The sequence below is a fragment of the Mesocricetus auratus genome, unplaced genomic scaffold (genome assembly GCF_017639785.1).
Source record: "Mesocricetus auratus isolate SY011 unplaced genomic scaffold, BCM_Maur_2.0 Super-Scaffold_6730, whole genome shotgun sequence".
Classification (NCBI taxonomy): Eukaryota; Metazoa; Chordata; class Mammalia; order Rodentia; family Cricetidae; genus Mesocricetus; species Mesocricetus auratus.
In genome coordinates, this window is record NW_024429184.1 from 98,968,173 (window position 1) to 98,990,049 (window position 21,877).

The 21,877-nt window shown below is 41.5% G+C and overlaps 1 long non-coding RNA gene and 1 pseudogene across 2 annotated transcripts in view; one reads left to right on the forward strand and one right to left on the reverse strand.

Annotated features, from left to right (window-relative positions):
• LOC121138861 overlaps positions 1–21,877 on the reverse strand; it is an 87,504-nt gene that overhangs the window by 12,666 nt on the left and 52,961 nt on the right. The window lies entirely within an intron of this gene.
• On the forward strand, positions 8,991–9,718 carry LOC101824520 (annotated as a pseudogene).

Here is a 21,877-nt window from a genome sequence, read left to right on the forward strand (position 1 = left end):
AGTGTGTCCCCCACGGAGGGAGGATGCTGTCTATCCTTAATCTCAAGTTCAGTGATGGACTACACTTAGGGAGCATGTAGGCTCATGTCTAACTCTCATTTTAAAAGATAAGTTGAGCTGATGAATAAATCAAGGACTACCTCTTACTGGACAACCCATACTCTGAGAGTTTGCGAGAGGAAAATATTAGTATTTCCCACATGCAGACATGGGTTATATAACAAAGAAATGCTATGGCTGGTTTTCTGTCCTTTCCAACCAGACTTCCCAGAGGGACAAACAGGCCTCAGTGGAAAGCACCTGAGGACATCACCAGCTCTCTACGCTCTATAGCCCTAATAGAGAGGCCTGTACCAAACACCTGTCAGACCCACAGACCGCAAACCCATCTAAGACTGTCAGTCAAGTAAGAAATCCCTGCCCCCCTTTTAAGTTTCCTTTCCCTGCTCCATTCCAAGCCTGAAGGAGAAACCTGACTCCGCCCACTGTCTGTGCTGCATTGACATTCTATGAACTGGACTTGCTGAGTAAAGACCGCATTTCAACAGCTTTAAATTGTGTGTGTGTGTGTGTGTGTGTGTGTGTGTGTGTGTGTGTGTTCGCACTGCTGTGTGGGATCTTAACTGAGGGAGAAATTTGGTTTTAAATCACCTTTGGAGTATTGACAGTTTATTAGCTGTACTTGCAAAAGAAAGATTACTTGCCAACCTAAATTTTTGTTTGTTTGTTTGTTTGCCAGTTTGTACCAGAGTCGCATTACAGTGCCCCAGGCTGGCCTAGAATTTAAGGTCTTCCTGCCTCAGCTTCGCGAATGCTGTTATTATAGATGTATGCCACCACACCAAGCTGGAATCATAGTCCCCACTGTAGCACGAATTTTAATAGGTCTTAATAATAAAAACCTGGAGTCAGATATTGGGGTTAATGCTGAATGATAGAGAAGCAGAGCAGCCAGCCACTAGTTCTTACCTCCACTGAGTCCTCAGATCTTGTCCCTACGAATCCTCAGAGTAAATGCTGTCTACAGAAACCTCAGGCTGAATGTAATGAGCTCCTGTCTCCTCCCACCTTCTATTTTTCTCTCTGCCCAGCCATATTACGCCTGTCTCCACCTCCCAAATGCTGTGACTTCCAAGTGCTGGGATTAAAGGTTTGAGCCATTCTCTTTTAGACTGGATCAAGCTAGTGTATACAGATCAGGGTGACCTTGGACTCACAGAGATCCACCTGCCTCTGCCTCCCAAGTGCTGGAATTGAAGGTGTGTGCCACCACTGCCTGGCCTCTATGGCTAGCTAGTGTGGCTAGCTCTGTACTGTGATCTTCAGGCAAGCTTTATTTGTTACAGCACAAACAAAATATCATCACATTTCCCCTTCTTCTGACCTCCATCTCCCTTTCTTTCACTTTTCCTCCCCCCTTTCTCTCTCTCCTGCTTCTGCCTCCCAAATACAGTTGAACTTTCCATGGCTGGGTACCTATGTGAAATTTTTATCCAGGACTGGCGGGGTCACCGCATCAATTGCACATACTGTTCCTCCCTCTTATCCATGGCCCGAAATGATTTCCATGAATCTGTGGCACATCCTTGGGGGGGGGCGAAAACAACAAATAAACAAAACTAAAAGTGCTATGATTCAGACTTCGCCTCCTGGGTAAACACTCACACAGCCAAGGTGGGCAAACAGAAACACATGCAGAAGGGAACTGTCATCCGATATCAACTGAACTCATCTCATCCTAAAATTAGCTGACAATCTTCTGCAAAATATTTCTGCAGATCCCCAAAAGAGAGACTCTCCCTTGCTCTCCTTGAAACACTCCCACTGCAGACCATTACCTTTCAGCATGGAATTCGTCCCTGAACCAGGGACACAAGCTTCCTTTGTCTTTGAACATCCTCAGCAGGTAACCGGTGATGTCTAACCTGTGCTGCTTCCACAGACTGACAGCCTTCTGCTGTGTGGCTTTTCCCTAGCTTTTTCTGCTCCTTGCTCTAGCTTTCTCTGCCTTCTCATCCAGAAAATCCTCGTTTACTTTTTATGCTGATTGGTTTGGCTATTGCTGTGTTTCAGTGCTCCTTCCAAATCATGCCCTGGGGGCATCATCTTTGCTAAATAAAAGGCTATTTACTCCAGAGAGAAATTATGCTACTTCCTTCCAGGCTGTTGCTGCCGCAGTCACTCGTGGTTTAAATAGTAATTGCTTTATCTTGGTCATAAGTTGCAGCAATAGGGTTTGATTTGGAGGACAGGCATAGCTACAGAGTGGTAGCAGGTGTCTGGGCTCCTGACTCTCAAGGTCTCTGACAGCAAAGGATACACTGATTGAAACGGCATTAGAATGCTGGTTCTGATAAGTCATCATGGGCCCTTTTTACTTTTCCTGCATCTACACACACACACACACACACACAGAGAGAGAGAGAGAGAGAGAGAGAGAGAGAGAGAGAGAGAGAGAGAGAGAGAGAGAGAGAAATACTCTTCCTTTGGTAGCCACGAGATATGGTGGCCATCAGTCTCCCTGACACTGAAGCAAAATGGAACTAGTCCAGATTCAGCAGAGACCAGTGGCTTTCCAGTTTTATGAAGACTTATGCATTGAGAATGAAGGCAGTGGGGGGGGTAGCACAACACAGTCTGTTGGATAATTGAACCTGGCCTCTCTGGAGCCCTTGCTGAAGGTTAAGAACTCTTGTCAGCAACTACTGACAAGGAACCTAGTAGAGCTATCACAGGTGGATTCAAAAGAATAAAAAAGAAATATCCTCCATCCTCACAAAGAGGAGCTTTAGCCTTGACCAGTGGTGCTGTCCATTTTTTATAAAGACATTAGCATGGGAATATCCACCTTCAGCAGCAGTAGCCCAACAGAAGGGATGGTAGGCACAGTCTAGTAGGCTAGGATCAGCAACTCTGGGGAAGCAAAGAGGCTTATGGCTACAAATCTGGGCTCAGCAAATAGTGGTGAGGAATAATTGTGAATAGTGTGAGCACCCTTTCTAGGTGGCTCTGCAAAAGCTTGTGTTTCCTTGAGTCAACAAGAAGCCAGTCAACTGGGGGTTTGCTGACTGCTATTGACATTCAGGTTTAATATGATGTGACTGCATTTGCAATCAGCAGCTGCCAAATCCTGAGATATTTGGATTACATGACTATAAACGGCTTTTGTCTCTAAGTCCATGAAATGTACAAAGATACAAGGTTGCACTGCTGTGGAATTATTCTGTGACTTTAACTCATTCTACTGGCACTACTTCCTGGAATGCTATGAAAGAAATTTTCATGCAAAACATTTCAAGCACCATGGGTAATAATATCTAAATAATGACTGTGGTTGTTAGATTAAATGCTTTACTACCTTATCTGATTAAATCCCTAGCATTGTCCTAAGAAGAAATAGTGTGTTCCCCTCTCTTTATTCCTCCCTTCCCTCTCTTCCTCTCTTTCCTTATTTAGCCCTGGCTGCCCTAGAACTCATGCTCCTCTAGTCTTCACCTTCCAGTTGCTATAATTCTCTCTCTTATTTTAGATATGGTCAAAGTTCTACCATTTGAATAATGTAAGCTGTTTTCCATGTCTGAGGACATGGAAAATGAATATTGAAGTAGAATGACCCATAGACTTGGGGAGCTATCTCTTTCGCTCTTCCTTTAACACCCTTTCTCTGAAGTCAGCTTCCCTAAAATTACATTTGGGATACTGGTTCCTGAGGATTGACTTAGTGAGGAAGTGCTCCCAGGATCACTGAATAAGTAAGTGGGGAAGGTCAGAGAGTCAAGTATGAGATCTTAGGAAGAAAATAACCAAGAAGCGATGCCCAGATCTTGTGGGGGAGCCTGGTGTTGGGGAGAGAGGGAGGAGCAAACTACACTTCAGAGCTTTCTAAGCAGAAATATCTTCACACCTGTCAGTCAGCACTGTATCCACAAGAAACACCAAAGCACCTTCACTTGCAAAGCACCAAACCCATTGAAACATAAGGGTAAAAAGGATCTTACAGGTCTGCCCAGAGAACTGCTAGTGTCCACTGAGCCCATTCAACAGCAGAGCTGACCCACAGCCAGCTACAGTCCTTGAACGCTGTCCCAGTGAGAAGAGAATTAGAGGGAGCCTTCCTAACTGGGGCTTCTGACTCAGTCTATACCTGGGAAGGATAAAAAGGCCCACAGTCTTTCAGTGAAAATAAGCTATGAGTTGGGAGCCTGGCGTTTTCAAGATTCTATGGGATATGTTATGGAGGAGGCCGCTAGATGTGATGTGGCCAGGGTGCTCGGCCTTGTCAACCTCAAGACGAAATGTACTTCCCACGCCTCTGCCACTGTGTGAACCCACGGTTCTGGGCAAATCATAAAGCCTGTGAGCCTCTGGTTCCTTAGCGGGAAAAGGAAGAAAATTATCTACTCCAGAATTTGCTGAAATAAGCAACAAGGCGACACCTGTTAAAATACTTTGAAAATGACCGTTGGTATACGAGTACATGCTATTAGCAACATCCACTTGTAGTTAAACAGAAAGAATCATGTTTCCATTAAATTGAGCGCATAGGATTCCATGATCTGCATGTGGGTGGATACAAAAGAACAGCATTAAATATAAACTCAGGGAAACGGGGGAGGGGGTCTTTTTAATCCACCAAGAAACCTGCATCTGCTTGTTCGCTAACATCTCCATCCAGGATTTGAAAAGAGATCGGCCTTGGGTTTCAGGAAGGCCAAGCTCCCAAAGGCACAAGGCAGGCAGTCCACCAGCTCCCATCTCTCACATCCTTTAGCCTTAGCTGTCCCTACCTTCCCAGCCAGACCTGGACTGAACTAGCTCCCTAGCAACTCCTGAGTAGGACTATGGAAAACACATTCACATGAAGGTCAACAGGGCACAGCTGTAACCAGGAAGCTCTCAAATGTCTGGGGAAAGTGAGTTGTAAGTGGTGGCATGCCGATTTGAATATTCCAGACCTGAAGTTAAAGTAAGCACAGTTTGTGAAGAGTCTTGCTCTTCAGAGTAGCTGACTTCCCATACGTGACTATGGCACAACCTCTCTCTCAGCTGTCTCCTGTGCAAGTAAAGAACGCATATACTTTAAGTCTGGAACACTAGAGCTTTACTGCTGGCTTAAGCTTTTACCAGCTTTGAGACTCTGAACCTTGGTTTTCTCATCTGTGAAATGGAGATGTGAGTACCTTCCCATGAAGTGCTGCAAAAATGCCCGTTAACTACAGAACTGTTTGTGTTATTTGGCAGACATCCAACGACTTCCATAAAATAAAATCAACACTAATGCATAAAAGAACTGGACAACTGCCTTTGACATAATAAAACATCAATTATTATTACATTCTTCAGAAAGCACTTCAGGGATTTTTCCTCAGAGGGCATTCATAAATAGTGGTTAAACTAATGAATATACAAATGGTGTGTCCAACGAGCTATTCAATTCATAGAAAGGAGAGAACATTCCTGAGATCCTTCTGGAAGAATTCCTTCCTGAGCTACAGAGAAAGTTCAAGGTCAATCCACATAACCTAGGGACATTCTATTTCAAAATAAAAAGTAAAAAGGGATAAAAGACTGTAGATGTAACTCAGAGGTAGCCTTCACCTAGCACGTATGAGCCCTTAGTTGACATCCACCTACCCCACCTCTTCTCCCAAGGGGGAAAAAAAGGAAATTCTTACATCCTGACTGGGCATAAAAAGAATGTTATACAGCACATGCATGCACACATACACAGTACACTAGGAATTGAATTTAGGACTTTAGGACCTTTAACACACCCCGACAAGTGTTCAATCCCAGAACTGTATCTCAAGACTTTATCTATTTTTTAAAAAATTTTAGTAAACATGTCCTTAAGTGATATATGTTATCCTTGAATTCACTCTATAACTCAGGTAGACCACTCTACTTCAACCCACATGCCCCCCCAATAGCTTGAAGTATAAGCCTGCACTACCAGGCACAGCCACCCCAAACATCTTTAAAGTGGCCTTGTGCCTCACCTCGGGCTTCATGTGCCATGCAATCTTCACACCAATTCCTCCCTTCACTATGACCAGGACAAGGACTCTGAGCATTGGGCAGGGCACTCAGACTTCCCAGGTGAAGGGCTGGACTCACAGGCCGTGAGTCACCAACTCTTTCTAGCTCAAATCAGGGCAGAATGCTGTGACTGTCATTTGGCACTGGAGATGTACATGCACCTCTGATGTCCCTTTTCTGTGTCCACAGTTGCTCTTGTATACTATCAGTCAGGTCAGAATAAAGGCTCCCTAGTGGCCTCACTTGAACTTACCTCTTTTGTAAATGTATGTATGCATGTATGTATGTATGTATATCTTCCTTTATCATTTCTTGAAAAAAACTATATACACATATATTCATCTATATATCTTTTTGTTTGTTTTTCTCAGACAGGGTTTCTCTGTGTACTAGAACTTTCTCTATAGACTGACTTCAAACTCACTGAGATTGGCCTGCCTCTGCTTCCTGAGTACTGGGATTAAAGGCATGCGCCACCACCACCCGATATATATACTTAAAGGGCCTCTCTCCAAATACAATCATACAATAATGCCACACTAAGGAATTATTTATTTAGTGTGGCGGTGGAGTGAATGTGGGTACATGGATGCCACTGCACATGTATGAAGATAAGAGGGAACTTTTCTGAAGTCTATTCTCTCCTACTTTGAGGCAAGGTCTCTCCTGTTGTTTATGTTGAGGTACTGCTGCATACTCCAGGCTAGCTGGTCCATGAGCTTCTCACTGACTTTCTGTCTCCATCTCCTAAGTCAATGTAAGAGTGCTGAGATTGTAGATGAATGCCACTGTAATTCACTTTTATGTCAGTTCTAGGGAATCACGCTCAGGACACCAGGCTTGCAGAGCAAGCCCGTCTCCCCAGCCCAAATGTAAGGGTTTATTATATGATTATTGGTTTGCCACAATTTAACTGCAGCTGACACTGCGACTTGCATGTTAACGGTAAGAATCCTAAAGTTTCCTATGTGCAAAAATAACGAGTGAAAGATTTCAACTAAAGTCTTTATTGGTTATTTTCTGTTGCTGTGATAGAGTACCTTGAGCAAAGGCAAATTCAGGAAGAGAGAGTTTATTTGGACTTACAGTTTCAGAGGGAGATTCCATAATGGTAGGGGAAACATGGCACCAGATATTTGAAGCAGAAAGCTGAGAGATGACGGCTTCAACCACAAACATGAAGCAAAGAGAGTGAATTAGATATGAGGCAAGGCTAGAAACTCCCAACGCCCATTCCCAGTGACAGGCTCCCTCCAGCCAGGCTCTGCCTCCTAACAGTTCTATAACCTCTCCAAACTGTACCACCAACTGGAAAGGAAGTGTTTAAACACCTGAACCTGGAGGGGACATTTCTCCTTCAAACCACCCCAATTTCTGTTTGGCATGAAAGTCTATTACCATCACCATATAACACTGCCTCTAAAAGCTGATGAATTGTGCAAAGACAATAGCCTGAGTGACAAACATCAGTATTTACAGGTTAGTCACATGTACAGAAGGGTCTGGGTGAATGGTTTGCTAAGAAGACTGCTACAAAATGCATAAAATCATAAGCCCTGTAGTTGTGGATCAATTTACGTTTCTTTGTTACTATAGAAAATCTGTCTAAGCAACAGAAAAATCTGCAATCCACCCCTGCACGGGCATATACCTGCCCTGGCTAATTATCTAAGACATTGTTCAAAGAGGTGCTCCTAATTAACATTGTGCATGGCCTATCCGGAAACATGAGCCCAGCATCTCTAACAGTTTGTAACCCATCTGGTCTCCAGGCCCACATACTACTGTCAGGTATAGCTGCTGTCCCCAAGACTACCTACCTTCTCTTTTGGTGGTGGGAGGAGGGGGTAGGAGGAAGGGTCCATGATGGGTCATGAATCAATAAACATTCAGTCCCTGGACTCTGTTGACATGCACGGCTAGTTTTCTCTCTTGATTAATTACACTTGTTTTTGCAGGAGGATTAATTCACTTTTCTGGAGTGTTTTTCTAGTTGTCTGCTATTAAAAAGCCAATCTCAACAATTCCCCTAGCTCAGCAGGAATAGAATCTGGCTCAGTATGGGTGATCAAATTGACAAAATCCATGGCTTAAAAAAAAGAGCTTGGTTGCAACCAGAAAGGGGGAGGGACAAAAATGTGTGTAGATAGAGTGTAGTATACATCAACATAAACACAAATCTCTTATAATTATGGTATTAAGGTATACAGTATGTATCTTTTTTTCATGGTTCTCACCTATTTCAAAAAGCCTACTAACTTACCTGCAAGCAAACCAGATGCTAACACGTTTCAGAAAATAATATAGTCCAAAAAGAAGAGCAAGTAATAGGAGATATGGTCACAATTAGACAAAATTCTTCAAACAAAGAACAAACCTCAGTTAATTAATGTTTGTCAAGAACTTTAAAGTCATATAATTCAGCAGCCTAAATATTCCTACCTAAAGATAGCAAGACAAAGAATTGGTGAAGAGAGTTGCCTTGGCTAGGTAGAGGTCTTGTCTTGCTCAGTGATTCATCAAATTTGCCAGAAAGAAAGAGGGAAACACCATTCACACACAAAATAGCTCCAGTTAAAGTTCCTTAAAAACTATTGTTCTGTCTCTTCCTTTCATTTTTCTTTATGATGAAGAGAGGATAATTCTTCTGAAAATCATTTCACAGGAGCAGTACCATCAATTCTTAATTATTAATATCACAATTTTTCATTTATTGAGCATCAACAGTGCATTATATGTCTGCAACACAGACAGCTACAAATCTTAAACTAGCTCACTTAAAAATGTGGATCTTTAGCAATGTTTTGTGTGTGTGTGTGTGTGTGTGTGTGTGTGTGTGTGTGCCTGCATGTGTGCACATGCATGCATGCTTAGTGTGATCTTAGGGAATGAGCTGGATAATGGAATGTTCCTTGCCTTTGATAGAGTGTCTACCTAGCATCCGTATTTCTCACCTACTAGTCAGATTATTTACCTATAAATCAAAAACTGAAAACTATGGAGGGGACCCTGAAAAAATCCATATCTGATAATCTCCAAATGTATACATGTCTTTTGTCAAAAAAAATTAAAGTACAACTTTGACTAGCTTAGCTTAACCCAATATGATCTACAAACCTCTTTGTGACACAGTAAAAGATGAAACAGTTAACCCTGCATTAGAATTATCATAAATGTCTAGCTTTCGCCTTGGACCTTGCAGCCTCCATGACATTAATGCCTAAGAAGAATCAGATTGCTATCTCCAAACTCCTCTTTAAGGAAGGAATGATGGTTGCCAAGAAACATGTCCACATGCCCAAACACCCCTATCTTGCAGACAAGGATGTGCCCATCCTTCACTTAATGAAGGCTGTGCAGTTTCTGAAGACTAAAGGCTATGTGAAGGAAATTTGCCTGGAGACTTTTCTATTGGTACCTTACAAACGAGGGCATCCAGTATCTCTCAGATGACCTCCACCTACCTTTGGAGATCATGCCTGTCACCATACACCTCAGTCCAAAAACCCAGAGGGAGAATGACCTGCAAGACTGTCAAGAAGGGAGGCAGATGGAAACACCTGCAGAAGGGGCACTGTGCCCCCGGGGCTGGCAAGAAAGCTAAGGCTGGGGCTGGCTCAGTCACGGAATTCCAGCTAGAGGTGGCTTTGGTTGTGGACATGGTCAACCACTTCAGTGAAGTTAGAGATTATGTTGTGTTGAATAAACTTTAAAGAAAAATGTGAAAAAATCATCATGAAGATTATATTTGTAATTCTGCTACTTAAGATGATGTAGTCCATAAAATTTGATAACAAAACCCAAATTTACTACAATTCATGGAAACATGTTATAAATGAACAAATGAAGATACTGTTGCAGCCCTTGGTGTTAGGGAACTCAAGCCCTTGCTAGGGTATCCTAGGCTACACTATACGATTCACTAAACATTTAATTTAAAAACCAGATCTCTCTCTCTCTCTCTCTCTCTCTCTCTCTCTCTCTCTCTCTCTCTCTCTCTCTCTCTCTCTCTCTCTCTCTCCTCCTCCTCCTCCTCCTCCTCCTCCTCCTCCTCCTCCCCTCCCTTCCTTTCTTTCTCATCCCCTTTAGATAAATACACAAGAGACAACATTTCTTTTCTCCCTTCCACTATGGAGTCCGCTGCTCTGGTTCGGCAGTTTACTGAAGAAGATTCTCTGGACTCTACACCAGATTTCTAGGGTGCAGACTGCGACTCCACTCAGCATGTGTTAGCCTAGCAACTTGACAGCTATCTACACTTCCAATACGCGTGGTTCCTGGACCATACTTCTGACAGGTGGCCATATTCTTTAAGCATCTCTGAAGACAAAGAGCTAGTGACCTTCCCATGCAATCTACCTCATTATTAGATAGCCATGATTGTCAAAAGGTATGTTTTCCTTCTCTATAGTTTTTTATACTATTGAATTATTTTACTCTGTATCTCCTATCCCCCCCTGTCCTGAATAGTTAGTTATATATCAACCTGAGGACTAAAGTCATCTGAGAGGTGGGAACCTCAGTTGCAAAATGCCTCTATAAAATCAGGCTGGAGACAGGCAAGCCTTTAGGGCATTTTCTTAATTAGTGGTTGACACAGGAGGGCCTAGCCCATTAGGGTAGCAACACTTGTGGGTTGGTGGTCCTAGGTTCTACAAGAAAGCAGGGAGAGCAAGCCAGTAAGAAGCCTCTGTATCAGCTCTTGCCTCCAGGTTTCCACCCAGTTTGATTTCCTGCCTTGGAGTCCATCAGTGGACTGTGATTCAGGATATATAAGCCAAATAAGCCCTTTCCTCTCCAAGTTGCCTTTAGTCACGGTGTTTTATCACAGCAATAGTAACCGTAACTAAGACAGCCTCTATCCTCCCTAAACCCTTAAATCCATGCCTATTTGTTTGGGTTTCTACAGTGCTTGTCCCATTCCCATCCCCTTCTCCTGTCTGCTCCTACTTTGACAAGTAGCCCTATACCCTGCCTATATATGCCATCAGATCAAGTCAGAGAGCTGTAGGTGTGTGACCTCTTCTGATTGCTGCAGTGGCTTTGTTAATTCCAAAGAGATTGCTCATCGCCAGATTATGTTTGCCTGTGCTGTCTGTGTGGGTGTTTTGTGCAGAAATATCTTTCATAATCAAGTTGAAGGATTTTCTTGCTCTCTTCAAGACACTCCTGCTGTCAACATGGATGTAATATACTGGCACACAGTCCTAATGACATGCTATCTGCTTATTGTCTCACTCTTAGTGTTACCATGGAAAACAGGATATTCAAACAAACACTAAAACTAGGATTACACATCAATTGATATTAGTGAAGGACCAACACTGTTGTAGAACCTTCAAGAGATACTTTCTAGGCCCTCAAATCCCCCAATTAAGATGAGAATATTAGTGACTATCCTCTAGATCTCAGGAAGTTTTTAATAATAATTAGATGAACAAGCTGGGTGTGGTGGCTCATACTTGTAATTCCAGTACTCAGAGGCTGGGGAGTGCTTGGGAGGATCACAAAAATTCAAGACCAGCCTCGGGTAGATACACAGTGACCTCAGCACTAGCCTGATCTACAACTGAGACCCATCCTCAAAATAAAAAAACATAACTAAATGAGTTGCAAATGAGCCCTTAAAAGGAGGGTGGTGTGTGTGTGTGTGTGTGTGTGTGTGTGTTTATAATGCAATCTGTAGGCATTTAATAAATATTAATGGGAAAATTAAACATATAAACATACAGATAAATGACAGAGAGCATGCTGAATAATGACAAGAAAAGGGGATCAGAAAAAGAGGTAAGACATAACATCAATTCAAGCTCTTGGCATCTTAAGCCAATATCTGTCGCTAGTGGCAACACCAGATGAATCACAATGCTTTTGGTTCAGTGCAGTGTTTAAAGAATGCAAGGCTTACTTTCTGGAAAGGCATCGTTTTACCCATGGTTTCTACAACTCTGTGCAGTTAATGAGGCGTCTAGTAGCACCTGCTCAAAATTTGCTCAGAAAGAAATGTAATGAGTAAGAGGCAGAGCCAGGAGAAGAGGTTCACATTCATCACTGCACATTTCTAGTCTTCCAGGGACAGTAAAATATTTAACTGCCAAGCAGCAAATCCCGTTTGACTGTTTAAGTAAGAAGTAATGATTAATATCAGGCTAAAAGTATGTGCCATTCCACACTTTGTTATATAAAATATGCTAATGGCATATATATGAATTACAATTATATTTTTTACCAAGTTTTTCATTCTCACATGAAATAAGCATCACAGGATGCTTGCACCTATACACTTAGTCATTCAGCCACTTTTTCAAAAAAAAAAGTGAATTGGCTGTGCTAGGCATTATTTGAACTACAGCAGAACTAAGAGAATAATAACTTTGTAGGTTAGGTGTGAGATACTGGGGTCAATATTTAAAAGCACAACTATATGTTAGATCACAGATTGACAATTCAGGGTGTTGTGAGCTCACAGGTTATCAGTCATGAGCATGTAACAGCTCTGAGAAATCACCCCAGCAAATCTCAGTAGAACGAGATTTAGTGAATTAAATGCTAATGAAATCTTAAGATCTGTTAGGGCTCCGAAGAAGTGATTCCTAAAACAATACTCAGCCAGGCGGTGGTGGCGCACGCCTTTAATCCCAGCACTCAGAAGGCAGAGGCAGGTGGATGTCTGTGTTTTCGAGACCAACCTGGTCTACCAAGCGAGTTCCAGGACAAACTCCTTAACAATACAGAGAAACCCTGCCTTGAAAACAAAAAATAAAATAAAAATAAAAAAATAAGAGCAACTCAATGCCATCTTCAGGAGGCCTGGGAATCAAGATGTTAGCTAATGCAACCAGTGGTCCCAGGAACACACTTCATTGTAACAGTTAATCCCCATTATTTTCTCACTTAGGAGTAGGAAGTGGGAATAAAGGCTAACATTACCATTGTTCTCACTATTTAGTTCTGATATGAATTTGTCTTGTGAGAATACAGCTCCTGAGAAGAGCCCAAAGTCACATCCAGAAACCTAGCTGCAAAGGAGTCTCTTTCCAACATCTGCAGTAAAGGAACTCGCGAAGAGTTGTTAAGAGTTATGGTTGTAATAAGCCATTATACTCAATTGATGAGCAGAAGATAATATAGGGAAGGGGGATAAGCTAAAGATAGGAGGAATAGGAAGCTCTGATGAGCTTGAACAGAACCCAATACCCCATTATAAAAGTTCAATTATTTTTGGTCATCATTAGTCTTGACATTGTAAAACTAAAAGCCACATGAATGTTGTGTTCTGGTGGAATAAATATGAACAAAGAGTTGAGAAAGAGCAGTGCCGCTGTTCTCCCTGATTCTTCCACTAGTAATGTCCCCCAAGAGGTCACTTAACATCTCTGGCTTCAGTTTTCCCATTGGTAAAACAGGGAGGGTTTCCATAATTCTCTGCTAACCGGACTTAACAAGAAATGGAATCATCAAAGTTGTAAGTAGTTGTACACACAACAACTAAACAGTCTACTTAATGGGGTGAAGGAAGATCTGCATAGTATTTGTGTAGAGACTTTCTTTGCAACCAATAAGTTCCTTTCACAATAATACAGTACCACAATTTGTTAGGATAATTGGAGAACAGTTGCTAGTCAACAAGCACTAGCTGATATCAAATAAAATTGCAATAATGATGGAATTCGGTTTTCTTTGGAAATGCACGTCTCTGCCCAGTTTTCCTCCCACAACATGCTGCATAAATCGCTAATCATGCAGCACATGCTTTCTGGCCAGGTAAACAGATGAGCAGGCCAGAGCTCTGCATTGTTTGCTAGGCATTGTGCTCAGCCAAGGTGAGTACTTGGCAAGGGAAGCCGTCTTTGATTCTCAATGTTCATGAATACATAATTCATCTAGTCACCATAGGTTTCGTGCAGTTTGAGAAGCCACATGTTATTTCCTTTCTCTGCCCTACTTAGAGGTTCAGCAGCTGCTGAAGGTCACACTACCACTGAGTTGCAGAACACAGAAGGTAGAGACTGTGAGACCTGTAAATTATCTGCAAGAGCACAGACATTAGATGACAAAGTAACTTGAGATCCCCTGCTCCCCCACCAAGAAGCAAAGATGAGTTCATGTAAGCTTTGAGAACAATAAACAATCAGACAACCTATGAAAGATAATACAGGATTAGATAGAGCAAACATAAACTATTTCGTGGGTTAGATTTTTGCCCTCATCTGCCTGTTTTAAAGTCAATGATAATCAAAAAGGAGAAAGTACTATAACAGGAAGTTACAAATAACCTCGAACTAGGACTGTTGTGACAAAAAAATAAAAACTTTATAGTAGGAATCTTTAAAGTGACCATCCATGTCACCATAGCAGACAAGCTGTAGCAGAAAGAGCAACTCTAGGTTTTCAGCTTTCTTTGATTAACGGAACTGGTAACAACAGGCCTCTATTATTGTCTCCTTTTCTTCATTTACATGCACAGGCATACACACACACACAGAGAGAGAGAGAGAGAGAGAGAGAGAGAGAGAGAGAGAGAGAGAGAGAGAGAGAGAGAGAGAGAGAGAGAGAGAGAGAGGCACATACATGCACACACAAATGAAAGTACGAACATGCACACATACATACATGCTCAGGAAGAGAAGGAAATGGCATGGAAAGTCCATAACTAATTCAATTGCTAAATAAGAAAATGACCTCACTATGATTATCACCAGCAGTACAGGAGAGCAACACTAAAGTTTCTTTGTACTCACAGTGAGTTGTTTCTTACATTTTTTCCACCAAACTTAAGCCAATTTCTCCTGTCTTGTCTCTTTGACTAACGAGAATAACTGACCCCCAGTTTCTTTCTAGCATTCATATCTGCCAGCATATTGTTATCATTCATCTTTCTTGCTTTTTCCCAGAAAGTAGTTGTCACTCTTGAGTTTATAAAGAATCTTTTAAAATTTATGCCATTTGGGTTTTTTTTAGTTCCTGAATCTTGGCCAATTTCTCTTGCTGCTACTGAAAAAATTAAAAAAGAAAGAAATGTTTAAAACTCAAGAACACTTCATGTCTGCAAGGTCATGAGCACCAAGGGACAGCTGTGTGACTAGTTCAAGCTGAAATTTTTTCTTGGTATTTTAATCTTTTTAATGTGTGATAGCTTTTGAGACTTTGACTAGAAATATGAGAAGATGATCTTTGGCTTGGAATATGACCCAAGCAAGATGCCACAGAAGCCTGACACTTTTTACACTCACTAGACAGCTCTTTTAGAAGGTTGTTGAAATGACTAATAAGGGTGGAGCAGAAACCATGATGAAGAGCCATATGCAGGATGCTGAAGAGAAAGGTCAGGTGTTAAGAATGCTTGACGTTCTTGAAAAGGACTTGGGTTCAGTTCCTAGCACCCACAAAGTGGCTCACAATCACCTGTAAACTCCAGTTCCAGGGGATCCAACACCTTTTTCCATCTCTACAGGCAGCAAGCATACATGTGGCACACATACATATGGGCAGACAAAGATAAAAATAAATGAACCATATATATGTGATATATATATATCACAGAACTATGGAGCCTGGCCCATGATATAGGACTGAACCAAAGGGGGTTCTCAGAGCCATTCCTCAAGGACCTTCAGCTTCAACACCAGTGCCTTTTCTAGAACACCTTTCCAGGCTGCAGGTGACACTCAGAAAGGACTTCTTGTAAGAAAGAGACCCATTTGTTTTTCAAAAACTGGAAAGGAAGACAAGCTTCACCAAAATAACTGCTCCTCTCATCCACAACCAGATGGCAAGATTAGCCTGGATGTGATGTCTGGGATGGGTAGGTTAGGGAAGAGCATTGTGTAAACATTACAATGAGCAACACATTGAAGACTTACAGAGTGGAGGAAGACCCAAGAGGTCTTTTGCCTAATTATCCAAACATGGTCTCATACTGGTCTCTCAATCTCTGGATAGCTGCTGTTTTGTTAGTTTGTTTTTGTTTCTTTTTCCTAAACAAGCTCAGTGCTTATGAAGTATCTATAATGCAGGGGGCAAAAGTCCCTACAAAGGCACTGTGTATTAAGCACTAACACCTTTGCTCATTGAATATTTTGCCATTTTCCATGAGCTACTTACAGGAATTTCAACAATTGTTTTATTAATTATTCTAACCATTTGCCAGTTACTTAGGTTTTAAGGAGGGTGGTATGCGCTTTAAAACCACATTTGTGTTAAATACCAACGTAAATGAGCCACAGACATGATCAGAAATGCTGTTGGGCTGCATTGTGTTCACGGAGATAGTGGGTCCTCCCCCCACATCAGGCTATTTCACTCTGAGGACATTGAACCATTATTAAGATTGTCTTCCCTTCAGGCCTCAAGGACAGATTTAATTTTGTACAATTCAGACTTGATGGCTAATAGCAATAACGCTGAACACAAGCATCTGGACTCACTACAGGAAATCATTCCCATCGTTGTGAGTTGGAGACCCACCTGAGTGAAGGGAGTAGAAGAACTGTGTCTCAGTTTCCAACCCAGAAACAAAACACAAAGGTTTGCTGTGAAGGAGACAGTGACAAGAACAGAACAGACACAGAACTTCACAGACCATCCTTTCTCCAGTCAAGCTGTAATCTCCTTGCAGTTTTTATATTTAGAAAATACCAGGGCAAGAGAAGCAGAATGCAAAAGTTTTTTTGTTTTGTTCACAAATGTTCCTAATATAGCTAAAATCCTTCATTTACCCTAAAGAGACTAACAATACCGAGTGACAGGAAAGATTATTTTCATAATTATATTATACATTTTAGACCAAGTCCAACCGAAGAAAGTTGCCAAAGTCCCAGACCAGAGACTATGAAAGGAAAGCCAACACACACACACACACACACACACACACACACACACACACATATATGACTCTGAAGGTACAGAAGGGTAATACAGATTGCCTTAGTTAGGGTTTCTGTTGCTGTGAAGAGACACCATTACCACAGCAACTCTAATAACAGAAAATATTTAATAGTTTGCTTACAGTTTCAGAGGTTCAGTACTGGTGAGGACCATGACAGTATCCAGGCAGACATGTTGATGGCTACATCTTCATCAAAAGGCAACAGGAAGAGGACAGTGATAGTAGCCAGTATCTTGAGCATAGAAGACCTCAAAGCCTGCCCCCACAGTGTCACACTTCCTCCAACAAAGCCACACCCACTTCAACAAGGCCACACCTCCTATAGTACCACTCAGTTTGGGGGGCATTGTCTTTCAAACTACCACACAGATGTTCAATGGTCTTTTTTCCTGATTTCCTGTCTGTATTGAATTGCTTTCTAGAGACTCTCTATGATTATACTCTTCATGTCAGAGACTCCAACATGGGGACCAAGAACATCTCTGTGTCTCTACTTGTCATTTGCCTTCTCATCTCCACTGTCAAAACACTATTAACACATCTATAGCTGACAGAGTAAATCACCACCATGAGTGCTCTAAAGAGACAATTTTGTATCTTACTCTGAAAGAAAAGTAGTTTAAAACTCCTTATTAATCCTTTCATTAACTTTACACTTGCAAATTCTTGTTATAACTACCCCAGTTACCTAATTTCATGTAATTCTCCTTAACTCCTTTCCTTCAAGTCTGTTATAGGCTCCAGGGTTTTACCCTTAAAGCCCCGAATTCCAATACCTGAAAATGCAAAACTGAGTATTTACAAAAATAAGCAATTTAAGGTAAAGTTATTAAAGCAGATGTTAATCCAACATAACAATATTCTTTATAAGAAAGAGATATCAAGGCACAGGGAGGATGCCATGTGACAACAGAGGCAGAGTTGCATGGGCAAAGCTGCAAACTAGGAATGGCAGGATTGTTGGCCACCAACGTTACAAAAACAAAGAGAAAGAGCCTCATAGAGGGTACATAGTCCTGATGACACTTTGATTTTCAAATTCTAGCCTCCAAAATGACAGAATTTAACAAATATCTGCTGTTTTAAGCTACCCACTTAGTGGACCTTGCCTATGGAAGCTCTAGAAAATAAATTCTCTCTCCCTCCCTCCTATTTTCTCAGCAAAGATATTTAGCACCCCTTTTACTGTCTTGACATTTACCCTTAGATGCTCATCTTTAACCCACAAGCTGCTGGTGAATGCAATTTCCTCAATAAGCACAGCTACCTCCCTAAGAGAAATCCTGGAGCCAGAGGTTAAGATTTTTTTTTTTGCCATGAAGTATCACAATGATGTATTTACATTGGGAAAAAAAAGGAAATCAAAGCTCCCAAATTAGACTTGAAGGTCTCTACAAATTGGCTGTTGCTCTTTATAAAATAAGCAGACCCTTGCTTCATCTGCACTGGTACCTTTCCACTGTGGACAGGGTGAAAACAACTATGTTTGTCAAAGATCTGAGACAGTCGTTTTCAACCTGTAGGACCGTGATCCCCTCTGGAGATCAAACCACTATGCTTCACAACAGAAGCAAAATTACAGCCATGAGGTAACAACAAAAATAATGTTATGATTGGGAGTCCCCACAACATGAGGAACTGTATCCAAAGGGCCACAGCGTTAAGCAGGTTGAGAACCACTGGCCTAAGAGCTGTCATGAAGTTGTCTCAGTCTTTTCTTGTCCTGTACAAGTCCTCCGCCTCTGCTCTTCACCCAACCAGCCCCTTTCAGTTCCTCATTTCCAAAACATACTCCCTCAGTCCTCTACCGCTGCCACTATGCTGCCATACTCTCCCTCAGAACTCCTCAGGCCCTCTCTGAGACAATTCTAATTCAGTCTCATCCCAAGCAGGTGCTCCTCTGAGGCCTTTCCTGGCTTCCCAAGGCAAGACCACGTCTCCCAGTACAGACCTATATGGCACACACTGCTTTTCCTTGAAATATTTATTAGGTTTTAATTACAATAGAACCGCTTTTAATTGAGCTCCTCTGAGACTTAACTGATGTTTTCAAATCCCTTTGTCAGATGTATTGACTGATTGTCCAGAGTGAGACAGATGCTTGTGACCTCTGCCAGCCTGTGCCCTCACCACTGATGCTCCCACCAGCTGAGCACCATGCTTACTCAGAGTGGCTTGTTTTTGTTCTAAACCTGCTTATGACAGTCGTACTTGATTACTATAATTATATGGTTTAATTAAGTATCACATAAACTGTTCAAATATGAGCATAAAAAGAGAGTTGTTGTTTCTATGAAAGCTAAGTTAAATGCTTTGGAAAGACATTCAAAGTCTGGGAAGTGGGTGGGGGATGGTTCGTAAATTAGTTGTAAACAAGAGAAGTGTAAAAGATTGGGAGGATAATAAAATCTAAATGAATAAAATTTACCTCACAAGTGTCTCCATGGCTTCCATTTTAAAGTAGGCGAAATGGAAAATTGTACACAAAATGTATAATTTCGAGTGGGCTTTATACAAGAAAGATGAGGTGACATTTCAGTTAGTCCTTAGACAAGGCATCTTAGCTGGATCAAATTTGGCAAGTATATGTTTATGTGTTTTCAGTAAAAAATAAAATATGTATAGGTATAATATATATATCCATTGTCTTTTTCTAGTAAGTTAGTTACAAATATTACCCTCATTGGAGAAAGGGATAGTAACAATAAATATTATTTTGTTTTATTTTGAGACAGGGTCTTGCTTTGTGGCCCAGGCTGGCCTGTACCTCTTCATCTTCCTGCCTCAGCCTCCTAAGTGCTGAGATCACTAGCACGTTCCACCAAGCCCAGTAGTAAATATTTATTAACATGGCCATTTGGTTAAATTGCTCTCCTCCACTAGACTGTGAGTTCCACTAGAAGAGGTATTCATGTTTATTTTAGTACTAGTGCTTACTGCTGGCACAGGAAGTATTATTCTGAATAAATAAAGACAATTTCCCTTTAGTTTATGCTATACATACATAGCAGACGGTATGGCTAAGTATTTTATTATATTTCTCTGGAGGGTCAAATTCTCAAGATTTAGAAAAACTGTACCTTAAAATTCTTCGCAGCAGTAAGTTGTTAGATGTGTTTATGAATATCATGTCACAGTGTGTTTACAGAACAGCTCTTCCTGGTAGCTAGCCTCCCTGTCTGTCTGAGCAGGCCTCCCTGGATGGTGTGGCTGTACACCAGGAAGCCAGAAGAGAAGCTTCGTACCCTCCTCTTCATGCTGTGAGAACCCTTTGCTCTTCCAGGATCCAGCTTTCGTGATTATAATAGATGATGGGCTTAACCCATAAAAGTGAAAACCTTCTCTTGCCTTCTGAGGCAAAACAGAACTTTCCCTGAGGAATGGTGGATATTTGCTCAAATATTCTTAAAAGATCCTAGCACAAAATATTTTTTTTGAAATAAGCCATAGTTCTTTTCATTCACATTTAAAAACATGAATGAGGTAGCAGAAAAAACACAACGGGAGTAAAAGCTTTCCAGTCCCTGTTTCATTAGTGATCTTCTCCAAGCTTAGATCTCCTCCTCTGTAAAATGGGATGACAAAAAAATGTATATCCTGTCTTGAGGAATTGTAAGCAATCAATTAACAAATGGCGGCATGAGTCTACACTGCTCTTGTCATGGCAGTATCTCCAACACCCTCCTCTCTCGGGGGCGCCAGTCCCTGCCCCCTCCCTTTGTGGCCAGCAGGCAGCACATTAGTTCATTTCCTTCAGCACAGACACAGCAATCTCCTGTTATTACACTCGAAAGGAGGTGGCGGCTACTCATTCTGGACTTGACAACAATGGTCTGATTCTCACAGATCTTCTGGGGAGATCCACGGGGCACTCAAACCCCATCTCACCTCATGGTCTTTTAAAGATGGCTAAATAGAGAGGCTGGAGTCAAGGCCCCTGTGAAAACTGTAATTTCACTGCCAGTGTGAGTTTAAACCTTAGCAGCACTGGTATCCATCTGTGAAATGTCATTTCTGTTGGTTCCATCTTATAGCTCAAACAATAGAAAAATCACACATCCATTCCCACAAGTCTACAATTTCTCTACAATGTATGAGCACTCAAGCTACACTAATTTATTCTACAATTACGTTTATTTTTTAGCATTTTTATTTGACTCTTATACTACATAATTAATGGTGTTTACATGGAAAGGTTGCTTAACTAATGTAAATGGCATAAGTGGATTACTTGAGCAAGCCTTAAAACAAATAAGCATTTTTCCCCTTTGAAACTTTCATTCACTCTCCTCTAAATGTCTGGAACAAGAGCAGAGCTTTTTTTTTAATGTCATAGAGGATATAAAAATCAGGTTTCTGTAGTCTGTTCCTTCCTAGTAGAACAGGCTTATAATTCTGTCTCCTCTTACAATAGTTGGCCTGGCGGCAGTCAGCAGTGACCCAATAACCCAACACATCTCAGACTCAGAAGCCCATCTTTTCGTTGGGAAGTTGCCACTGTTTTTCTCTATGACCTTAAACATAACCTAATATCTGGCCCTTTCAGATCATTTCCTGCAGTTGGCAGTACCTAGAGAGAGTGACTGATGAGATAAACAAATATGCTCATCATAAAGACCAGAAAAACACCAGGGAACTCCTCCCAGGTTTCTGAATGTTTCTACCATCGTATCACCCAGCTGTGGCAATTACTGAGATAGCCCCTCCTAGTCAAAGTCCAGGTTACATGTTCTTTGAGTGACAGCATAAAGCCAGGTTACAGTAAAATAGGGCAGGCATGACAATCACTCGTTGTCAAGACATTATTTTTTTAAAGCATTCTGAAGGGAACACTTTCATACCAACAGCCATTTCTTTACTTCGGCTTTCTCAGAGACAAACCCAAGGGGAATGAGTGAAGCCACCACCTCCCACACCCACATGTTTAGCTTTCATGAGGCCTTAAATGGA